This window comes from Numenius arquata, chromosome 8 (genome assembly GCF_964106895.1).
Source record: "Numenius arquata chromosome 8, bNumArq3.hap1.1, whole genome shotgun sequence".
In the NCBI taxonomy this organism is placed as follows: domain Eukaryota; kingdom Metazoa; phylum Chordata; class Aves; order Charadriiformes; family Scolopacidae; genus Numenius; species Numenius arquata.
In genome coordinates, this window is record NC_133583.1 from 57,130,272 (window position 1) to 57,142,495 (window position 12,224).

Below are 12,224 nucleotides of genomic sequence, written 5' to 3' on the forward strand. Positions count from 1 at the left end.
TAAACCATGTGTTTGTGAGCGGCCTGGACCAGCTGCACCATGATGGTGAGACCATGACCAGAAGCTCACCAGGGATGGGGAGATTTGGCCAGGTAGATCTGACACAGGTCTGGGGTTCCCACATCTCTGTCAAGGGCCTCTGTGGTTAAATACACACATTTTTGGACCACAAAGTATCTTATGAAGTCAAGAAACCTTTCTTCAGGAAAGCTTTGTTAGCCGGTTCCCGCGAAATGTTTCTTTTTGAAGAAAACAAAAAAATAAAGAACAAAGCAGAAAAACTTTCCAGCTGTCTCCTTGCCATAAGATATTAGACAATCTCATGCTATTCCATTTGGGAGAGTAGGTCAGTAGCTATGGTTTATTATGGTTTATCCTTGGAATAAGGTCTCATGGGACTCCTAATTCCTGCCACCCCCCCTCACCTGCCCTCTAGTTTGGGACAAACAAGGTGTTTACCTTCCCTGCGCCTCATTTTCTCTGCTGGTAATAATGGGAAGTGATGATTGCTGCCTGCTTTGATGAAGTCTCCTGTGATCTGCAAGTGAAAAATGCAGTATAAATGCAAGGAGTGTAATTATTATTATCGCCAAAGAAGCTGCCTGGTGACCTCGGAGCTGGTTTATAGATTCATAATTGGTTTAGATGGAAATGTTGATGAGGCAACTTGTTTAAATATGCCATCGTATTCTCAGCATACCCGATCCAGTCTTGTGAGACAGTAAGTATTGCAAGCGTGGTTAACCCATGTTTCAGGACACTGTGATATCTTCACCTTTGATAATCTTCTGAGCTCCAGCTGCCCTAGTGACGCTGGGATTTGGAAATTCCCAGTCAATACTCATTCTGTCATACAAGTGGGGTTAGTTTTCAGTCTATGTTTTGCTACAACGAATTGTGTGCAGACCTCAGGAACAAGAACCAAATACTATTTGACATTTACAGAGAGTATTTAATTTCAGAAAGAGCCTGTGTGTATCGTAGAATAAATAACACAACAATGAAGAGCCCCTTCCAGCCTGAAAAACAGCTGTTATTTAATAACAGCTGTTATTTAATATTATATTATCACTTTACGCTGTCCTCAAAAATAGAAGGTGAAGATGCGAATGTCGCATCCTGTCAAAATTACAGGAGAAGCCCCTGTAGACTGAAAACCATTTTCCAAATGGGAATTTAGCTGTAATTATGGATCTAACAACTCCTCTTAAGTAACAAGTCCCCTTATTTAATGATGTGACACAGCATCGCTGTAGGGGTTTTGCTTTTCAGCAGTTTTTTCCTACCTCTCATTTATTAAACTAATCTGGCCAGAAGGAGAAAACAACACAGCCATGGGGAGGGCTATAAATCTTCCTGCTTTTGAGCAGAACTCGAGCCCTAAGTAAAGAGAGGTTGGGAAGCCACTTCCTCCATCAACAGGTTATTCCATAATTGTCCTCTCCCAGGCTCTCCCCACCTTCCCCTGCAGCTTGTAGCTGGAGTTAGAGCCAAGATCCTGGGCAGAGTGGACACACCACCAGGCCCCCTGTTTCCCAGTGTTGTGCAATGCAGTTGCTGTTATCGGTGTCCTCAGGATCTTCCCACAGCTGAGACAAAAGGTCTGGGGTTATTTGTAGATGTCTATAATTTGCAGGGTCCTCCCTTCGTTTGATTTGCTCTTAAATATAGGACTGGGAACTCCTGTGCAGAGTCGTCCCTCTTATTGCTTGATGTTTCCTGTGTACTGAGCGTGCTGTCAAAACAAATATTGCCCTTGTTTACCACGTTCAAGTCTTTGGCATCTCATACATCAGGCCCGGCTTCCTCCCAGCTCCTTATAATCACGATTGCCTGAATAGGAGCTATTAAAGGCTTTTAATAGTCCTTTTCCTCCCAAGAAAATGAACCCAATCTCTAGGATGTGACATTCGGCTTCTTTTTGTGAAAATGGTGGTTAGAAATCCACTTCACCACTTGGGAATATCAGGATCATCTGTCATTAGCTTCCAGCCCATCCTCCTGTAGCCAAACTGGCTCCTGCCTGGTTTCCTCCATGGATATTTAAAGACCATCGTAGTATTTATCTGTCTTTCCTTTGCTATTTGTGTGCTAGATCCTCAGGCTGGTGTTTCATCACTGTTTTCATTGCTTTTCCCATGTTTCACCAATAGACAGTGCCTGCTCCTGAGGTTGTGGATAGAGGAGGACACCCATGGACAGGCTGTGCATGACAGGACTGGGACTGTCACATCCTGCAACCATTCCGAAGGTCCAATGTAAGGTGGGGTAGGGATTTCCCATGGGTCAAGCCCATAGACCTGTCCTGTGCACCAGCCGTTTCCCACCAGAGCAAAACCTCTGTGATGGAAACTATTGAGCTTAGGCTGAGTTTTTTCTCCTTGAGGACCACGGGCTATTCTGGACTTGTGAGGTGCAAGGGGACAAACCTGATGATTTATCCACTAAGCCACATAGGCCTCTCAAACAGCTCCTTAATGTGAAACATGTGCTGCTGAGCCCCGGCAGTTAGTTCTCACTTCGGCTTAGCCCCTTGTTTGCTCCATTGCCGACCGCATTCGGACAACAGAGATTTTTCAGTAAGGAAAGCAGCATCCCTGGAAATCCCGCTGCTGTAAGAACACGCTCTCTCTGCTGGCACTTATTTTGACTCTGGCCTGAGTTATTTACAGAAGGCGAAGGACGGTTTGCTTGACTTTTATCTAATTATGATGGGCTTATGCAGATTAAGCGTTATATGACTTGTGCTATTTATGGCAGGCACGGTGTGTGGGCAGCAGAGCTTGGGTGCAGCGTGTAGGGCTCATGCTCAGGACTTGGGGCCCTTACATAAAAGGTTATTTAGACCCCTTGGTCCTGGACAGCAACAGCTTCTGTTGAAATCTGCAGGAGCAGAGCACCGAAATAACCTCGTAGGGCAACAGCGAGATTTGCAGACCTTTAGATGTTTGGCAGATGCCACACAGCAAACTGCACGGGAAACCAGAGCTGGGCAGCTTGTATCACTGGAGTAATTTTAATCATCATCACTTCGTTATCGTAACCATCTTAATTCCCACTTTACCTCCCAGCATTGCTCTAGGGAGAGGAAATGGGTCGTTACAACAAATATCACCTTCCCCGGAGGTTTTAGCACAGGGATGGCTGCATCATTTCTAGCATCTGCTAAGCCTTTAGGAGCGATTAGCTCGGGGTGTCTGTAAAGCTCCAGGGGATGGAGACAGGGAACTTCTGCTAACGAACCCAGCAGCTATGCCAGGAGGCTTGAGTTTTACTGAGCTCAGGAGCAAGGCTCCAGGCAATATCTCGCAGGTTGGTAAGCAAATGCACTTGCACAGATGCCGCCTCGGTGAACACGAGCTTATCTTATCACACTTCTTCTACCCCGGCTGGTGGGCTGGCCAAGAGCAAACCTTACCACTACACTGACCTAAAAATAATGAATCTTCTTTTGCTTCTTGTACCATGTCTTGAAGTGCTAAAGAAAAGAAAAATACAGTGCTTGAACGCTTTGAGATTGTAAGTGATGTTGGAGTCAAGGATGCTTCTTTTGTGCTTAATGCCTGCAACTATGTGGGGCTGCCATGTAGATGGGCAAATAGACTTGTACAAAAATGTTTAACTAATCAGGATTGTTTGGAATTTCCCATTCCATTTTAAAAAAAAAAAAAAAGTTAACATTTTGATTTTCTGTCTCAATCCAGAAGGAAAATGCACAGTAAAATACTGGAATTTCTCAAGGGAAACCCCAAACTCAAAGCTGCCTTAATAAAGTGAGGAATGGCTGGGAGAGACCCCAAACATTTTTGGTAACTAGAAATACCAGCAGATTGGCTTCCTCTGCATAAGGTTACCTACCTCGGCTGATAGGGTAGATAGGGGGAAATACCACACAGATCTCCCTTGAGGATACACTTACCTTCTGACTCCGACACCCGCCTCAGTTTCCTGGAGTACCTAAACCCAGCCATGAAAGGTTTTCCATGGGCAGAGAAGGGTGACTGCTTTAGAGCCAAACCCATCTCCATGGTCCAACCTCACCCCACTCCTGTCCACCTGGGCACCATACAACTAGTTTTGCCTCTCTGTGTTCTTAAGCTCATTTTCTGTTTGATAAACCCTTTGATTGCCTGGCTTTTATCAGCAAAAAAGTATATATTTTCCCCTATAACAAAAAATAAAGCTCATTGGCTGATGTGAGGTCAACCATCCCAAAAAGCCCTCCCCCTTCCCTGTTGCACACAGGGGCAAGCAGAGCTAAATCCATGCGACTTTTTCCCTTCTGTACTTAAGCAAAAATAGCTGCTCATAAATATAACCAAATTGGGAGAGAACGTCCTGAGGCAAACTGGAAGCTCATTACAGGTCCGGCGCTGGAAATGTTTGTGTTAGGTTTCCATTAAAGCACAATGGGTATTTTGGGAGGTTGGCTACAGGCAGGCTGTTCCCTACCGAACCCTCTGGCTCCTTGCAGAGGTGCCAGCCTGTCGAAGGCTGTACCGCTATGTGCTAGTATCTTCCCCCAGAGAGGTCTGATGGGTGGTTCATTAGCTTAAGCACTAATCCATGCTGCCTCGTACGGAGACCTGCTCTGCAAGAAAGCTACTTTCCATGCTCTGTCCTCGGAACAGTTAATCCACCTGCTCGGGGGCTGGCCTGGCCCGCTTCCATGGGGAACTGCTCCCTTCATTGCAAGATAAGACACGCATGGCTTAATGCCTCCAGTAAGCTCACCTTCTTTATTCAAATCTTCCTGCAAGAGCTTAGAAAGGCAATTGCCTTCCTGTTTTCAGTGCCGGTTCAGACAAGGAGCAGGCACACAGTTATTTGAATATTTTGTCCTTAATAAGTAAGACTGAAGATATAACCCTCAGCCTAGCATTCCTCCCTGTACCCCTCCAGCCTGTTAGCGTACGGTGGGTGGAAAGTCTTCTGCAGCCTTTTGTTGAGCTCACGTTCGCTGGTGTCTGTGCAGTTATCCGTTATCAACCCAGCGTGTTGGCCTTTGCTTTCAACAAGGTCAAATCTGCATTTGGCTCTGCTCTAGCTCTGCTGGTATGTCAGCTGCAGAGGAAGAACTTAACAGAGAGGCAAATCCTAGTTCCTTTGTAGCTCCTTTGGAAAGCTGAAATGATTATAGGTAGTTGTGCTGTGTGAATTTTAAGGTAGATGGATTGACATCATTGTCATGGATTGTCATTGACATGGACATAGATTGTCAATCTGTGACAAAACCATCTTTCCAAGACTTCTTAACCTTCCAGTTTCACATCACCCCAAGAAATCATCTCCAAATCTCTAAGACTTTTGTCTTAGAGCTTAGAGCATATACTCTAGCTCATGGTGGCCCAGTTCACATGCCTAACAGCATCACTCCTGATTTGTACTAAGTATAAAGTGAGTAAGAAGTGACTTACCTTCTGAGCTCAGAAATGCTGCCCACCCATCAACGTTGCTTGAAGAAACGCCTCTTACACATTGGCATGGAAGTCATTAACGCTCATTTTGAAAAGAGGACTCTTCTACAGCTACGGACAAGCCCACAAGAGAGGGTTATCTGTTTTTCAGAAGTACCCTGAGGTCTAGCAGATAAGGTGCCTGACTGAAGAAAGCATGAAGGAGGGTGAATGCTGTCGAGCCGCTATTCTCCCAGGGCCTGGAAGGTGGAGGGGTTAAGACCTGATAAGGCATCTCTCCTCTTGGAGAGCATCAGATTAAATTTGACCTACAAGCAGAAGGTGCTCCTGCCTAATTGCTTGTACAAAGGAAAATTGGTCCCCAGCTATTCCCTTCCCCACTGATTTTGTGTTAACTTGCAGCCTTGGTTTCTGATAGGGGAAGTAAAAACCTGAGCAAAAAGTGAGAAAGCTTTAAATTTAAAAGCATTATTTTATGAGCAAATCCCATGAAAATTTAACCAGGGGATTCATCTATGGGAAAATGGCATGATTTAATAAGAGTGAGCTTTTTTTTTTTTTTTTTTGATAATAAAAGCAAAAGGATATGGAGCATGGGAACACAGAAGCAGTTAGTAATGAAAAACAAGGGAAGTATTAACAACACACTTTTAGCAGCGAGGCCAATGAGCCGGCGGGACGGCTGGCCAAGGGATGTGGTAAATCCGATACAACTTGGCACCTTTACATCAAGCCTGGCTGTCTTTCTAAAGGACATGCAGTACCTTAGTCATGGCCTACAAGGTTAAACACAAGAGCTGCTGGATGTTTTCTAAGCGAGGGATGGAGCGTCCTGCTGGCCTCGGCATTGATTCATCTGTTTACGGTCGGTGTTGGTGACTCTTAGAACTGAGTGAGTTGAAAGTTCCATGTCCAACCGGCCCAACCTTGTGCCGCATCCATTCAAGGGGATGCTTAGGCTGGTTCTGCTGAAAAGAATTACCTACCTCTTTTGAATTAAGCAGTGTTTTTTCAGCTGCAACCATCTCATCGTTTACAAGAAAAACTTTCATAGACTTCTTCTAGTTTTTATTATTTTCCCATGGAAAGCAATACTTTATAACGAAAAAAATCAAAGCAAACCCCAATTTTTGTTCGAAAAAAAAAGCTTCAATGGGCTTTTCCCCCTCCCTAAGCCTTGGTAGGTATTCTTCCTTTAATTTAAGCAAGGCTTATATCAGTTGAAGTTATACTTGTGCTTACTTGACTTGAGGTAAACAGGACTAATCCTGCTTAAAACTGAACTAAGAATATCTACACAGTTTAATGAAATGGATTAAAATTTTACCTCACATTAAACATTAACAACTTTTCTTGCTCAGACAAGCCTTGGGAGGCTGGAACAATGTCATTCATTTGCCTTCAACATCACTAAAATTTCTTTGAAAATAAGCAAATTATGCACTTGTGCAGAAGGCAGGTCCCTTTGAAATGATGGTGCTCACGGGAGCTCTGGCTCCCTTCCTCCTTTGGATAAAAAGATGGCTTCTTTTCTTTTTTTTTAGATTTTATTTTATTTCTTTATTTTATTATTTCATTATTTTATTTTATTTTATAGATTTTCTTTTATTTCTGAGTTCCTTATTAAAAGAGCACAGACCTTCCTGGTCCATTCATAATGTTTCTTCAGGGGAAAGACCAGACCAGCATGAATTAAACGCTCCTTCATTTAATTTATATCTCAGGCTGACCTCAGCTAGCACACACTCACACCACACACCTGGAAATGGAGATGTCAAAGTGCGGCTGGAAAGCCAAGCATTTCACACCAGTTCCTGTACAAACTAAGTGATGGCTTTGTTTCATTGTATTCATTTTTCAAGTGGGAAAGAGAAGTCACATTATTTCAAGTTTCGGTACAATTTTGATCACTTCAAAGACTTCAGGAGCAGGCTGAACTCCCCTCAATTCCCATGTCTCCCACCCATAGATGTGAGTGTACACATATTTTGGTGTTTTGGTGGTTCTTTCTTTCAACTTTCTGCTGACACGTGGAAACACTAAAAGGTGTTTTTCTTAAATAATAGCCCATTGTTCCTGCTGGTTATGAACCCTTCGCATGCAGCGAGATCAAACCCTGTAGAGTTCATGCCTTTAAACCCCGCAGATGCTGATGGCTTTGCCACCAGCAGTGAATTAGCTGGCAGCCTCGCTCCTCACGTGTCCCGAAACACAGCGCTGAGAGTCATCTGATGAGAGATTAAAAAAAAAAAAAAAAGCCAAGACGGTTATTTTCTGGGTTAAAGACAAAAATTAAATGCTACGCGAGGCTGTGCCACTATATATTAAAAGCAGCATTGCCTGCGAGCTACCGCCGCGGTGGCTGTCGGCGGCTCTGGAGCAGGGCAGGAACTCGCAGAACAAGACTTTCTAAGGAAACCGGGAGATTTTCCCGGTGACTTTGCTCCCTTCTAGCTACAGATAGGATGGGGTGCGGACTCATCACAACCAGTCCGACTACTCTCCGAACACATACATAGGTGTAGTCTGTGCCCCGAGGAAATCGTAACTCAAGACAAGCTAATGCAGGCACTCCCGCGCCGGCTGGTGCCAGTGGGGGTGGCGTGCAAAGGTGATAATTGAAAGTTGTTGGGTTTTGGCATTTGTTTCTGTGTTGTTTTCCCTCCGCTGAGTCAACAGGAGGTTGTTTTCTACCTCCTGCTTCCTTCGGTGAAGGTGACAGCTTCTGTTCAACCGTGATGTAGCTTGGTAAGACAAGCGGTTGGCCGACGGGGTTGTGCCAGGACCATCGTCCAGCACCCAGGGGACAGGGGTAGGAAAGGCTGGAGGAGACAGGCAGTGGCCCATGTTTGTGGGCAGTCTATGGACCGTGTTTACAGAAGCCAGGAGGCAAGTGATTCACTTCATTCATAAAATCTGAACCTCTGATCTGGTCTCCAGAGGTAAAGATAAACACAAGGTAGGAATCACTTGCCTTTTGGGAGGTGAGCCGTGGATGAAGGCAGAGGGTGTGTCAAGAGAAAGGGGAGATGCGGAGGGAGAAATGCAGCTGATGTGGGGTGCTGGCTCCAGGGACGGCCGTGCTGCACCCCAACCATGGATGTGGGCTTGACATCAGCCCTCCAGCGCTGCAGGACCGCAACCCGAGATGTCCTTTGGCTCTGGGGCTGAATGTTAGTTTTATCTTTACAAATGGCTGGATGAAAACTTCGGACACCCAAAACAAGGCAGGCTCAGAGCATGAGAGAAACAGGTCTCTGCTTGTGGGCTGAATCTCCTCCCTCCCTCAATTGAGAACGTCATATCTGAAAATCATTGAGCAGAAGTACAACAGCTTCAGCCTCTGAAGGCTGCCAAGCATTCTTGCTGAGTGAAGCTGTTTAGGTACACCGAAACACGGCTGAACCTGGGGCTTGCGTAAACCTTTCTTACCCTGGAACAAAAGACCTGCTCCCATGGCAGTCAGGTGCAGGCACCAATCCCTGACTGTGAAAACACGCTGAACCGGTCTCTGTGCAAAAAAAGACAGGTTTGACCAGGTTCTGCCCCTTGTGCAGAAAGGATCTGCCAGCCAGGCCCCAGCATCAAAGGCAGATGCTGCACTGGGTGCTCCACAGCCTCCGATTAGCATCGGCAGGAGCAGAGCCCAGATTTTGCAGCACTAAAGGCCACGAGCATCCAGCCTTGGGCTCCAGCAACGTGCCTTGTTTGCATGAACACATCTGAGTTTCTTCATCTGTCTCCCTTGCTGGGACAGCTGCAGAGAACCCCAAAGTCTCCTGGCTGTCCAGCATCCCTGCTGATGGGCGCTCGTACAAAGGACCAATGTCACAGCGATGCAAGGTGCAAGCTCCAGCTGCACATTCAGACGCTGCAGAAGCGGTGGCCTTGAGATCCAAGCACTTGTATGGGTTTGGGTTTGTGTTTTTTTTCCATTTCACCCATTTCTCTTTCACTTCCTTCCTGCCCCGCAGGAAACGATGGCAATAGATATGCCCTGTCCCCAAGCTCACGGCTTGCGGTACCTACACCCCCGCTCCTTTGGCTTTCACTTCTCTGTGGAGTTTCATTGAAAGGCTCATTTAATATCAGTGCTCACGCCTCCTGTAGCATCTAAACATTTACTCCACACTCTGCCTACCTAGAAAGGTCTCTGCGGACCATGCCATCACGAATCACCTTCTCCCATCCGCGCCTCCAGAAATTATCACTCCCCTTTAACTTACTTCCCAAGCAGTTGGCAGGGGGGAGCCCTGGAAAAGCTGCACCCCCGTGGGCACAGGCTGTCATGCAAAGACCCCCGGGGGTGCGGATGGGACCGGACAACACCAGGGAGATGGACAGGAAGCTGAGGAGGAAACGACGGCACTAAAACCACTGCTTAGCCAGAAATAGGACTTGGCGCAGCTGATGCTCAGCCCAGCGCTGTAATGTTCAAGCCTGTCACCTTCCACAAATTTCTCCATGGCCTCTTCTCCCTCTCCACGACCTGACCCACACATCCTGAGCGAGGTCCCACAACACACCAGCCCCACAGTCACCGGCTCAGCCCCGGCTCTTATCGCCTCCTGTGCCGTTTCCCCTCTTGACACTTCTCCAAGCCCTCCTCTTTCACCCAGACATCTGTATTCCTGTTTTCTTCTGAGTCTCCGGGGCTTAAGATGCAAAGCAAACACTTTTCTCACCCCAGTGCTCGCTGCACCCAAGCCAGCCCCGCATGTGAAGGGGTCCCCAGGCAGAGACGCTGGGTTTCCTCTTCCCACCCGGGTTACTTAGACCCAGGCACCATATTTATGGAGATAAACTGAGGATTCCGAGTCTGTCCTCACAGCCATTGCCCTGAAGCTGAAGTCTCACCTTGACAACACACTCGACCTCCAAACACTTTCAAATCACACACGGCGCCATGAAAACTCCCTTTGCATTTAGGACAGGTGCGGGTTTACAAAGTTTTTCCACGCGTAATAAAATATTACTGCTAATTAGGATAATAATAGCAAGTGCTAGCTGAGTTCTGCCTGCTTAATTTCCACCTGCTATTTATTTGCAGTTTGATGTGGTATTCGCTTCCTGTCATGCATTCTTGTAAATTATTTCTGTGCTGCGTTATCTTGCCGATGCGGTTCCCCCAAGGAGTGGCCGAAACACAGCTCTGACCGTGTGTCACCACCAAGACGTTCTTTTTCTTCTGTAGGAGGAGGAAAAGAAAAATAAAAATAATAATTAAAAAAAAAATAAAAAATCAAGGCTGCCTTGTAACTGTACACTGTGCACGTGTGCGTATCTGAGCACATGTTGTTGTGGGCTTCTTTTTTTTTCTTCTTTTCCCTTTCCACCCCCATCTTTGCAACCCAGTGAGCTGCGAGTTTTCTGTTCAGCTGAAGTGTTTTTCATGGTAAAAAGTGCTGGTGCAGGGCACAGTTGTGAGCCCTCCTAGGCAGGGGCAGTCCAGGACACCCAGCAGCTGGGCTGTAGCTCTCCACTCTATTTTATTTCAATAATATTTCTTTAAAGCTCGTAATACAGCTAAAGAAAAAGGGATGCCCTCAATAAAAAGGAATTTGCTCAAAGGCTGGGCATAGCCAAGGGCAGGTCAATGCAAACCCAAGAGCGTCCCCATTGCACCCTCCCCAGCCAGGAGCCGGTGGGACCTTCTCACCCGCCCATCAAAAGCGGCATCAGGTCCTTTTTTATCCAGATGCCTTCATGTATCATCAAATCCCAAAGGGTCACCCCTAAGCATCCCACTGGGCAAGGGCCCTGTTTCTCTGGCAGGAGAAGGTCAAACCAAAGGCAGAACACAACTCGCACTGGGATGTTTAGTTGTGTTATGAGCTTTTATTTAAAAAGCACATTTATACAGCAATAATTTCGCAGATACAAACTTCGATTTTGTATTCTACAAAAGTCTTTGAATATTCTTCTCTTTACAAAATGGAACATTACAAAAATACAGACAATTTAATATGTTTTTTTTATACAAATGTCTCTAATTGTAGTTATTTTCATTAAAATATTACTACCACAGAACTACAATATTTTAGTCGACTATAAAAAAAAATTAATTCAATGCTTTTTTAAGCAGCAAAATGTAAATAACACAGGTCAGGACACAGTTTATAGTCATAGTGGATATATCTAAAATTGTTTCAGAAATAATATTTTACATAGTTAATTTTTAAGGTTTTATACATTATTTATATAATATTTATATATAAAAAAACATCATAGCTTGCTATAGTTGAAATGATAGGACGGATTCTGTAAGAAGGATGTGCAAATGGCCGTTCTTTGCGGGATCCCTTTGCAAACGTGCTCTGTGAAAGGGCTGCAAACCAAGAACCTGTGGTTTCCGGGCAAAAAATAATAATAATCACACTCGATATAGGCACGACTGATTCACCACCGGTGTCACCGAACGGAGCACAGGACCTGGTACCTGCCATGGTGTGCACCGGGGTGCCCAAAGGAGGAGGAGAAGAGGAGGATGGGGATGCACAGACCAACTGACACCCAGGCTGGGGACGTGCCGCCCAGCAGCCCGTCCCAAAACCGCAGAATAAAAGTTTCCCCGGGACTCAGCCCCGAGGACGTAGTGCGAACGCGTCTCTGGCAGAGCCGCCGCTACCCACTTGCGAACCGCCAGCTCCTGTGGGCGCACAGAAAATCTGCTGTGATTTATTTTTGGGCAGGGGGGGAGAGAGGAACAGTTGGGAAGCGGAGGATGCTCTTTTCATGAAGGACTATTTGTGGGGGGGTTGCGCAGGCCCGGGGGGCTCAGGCAGGGCGACCCCTCGCCAGGGAGCG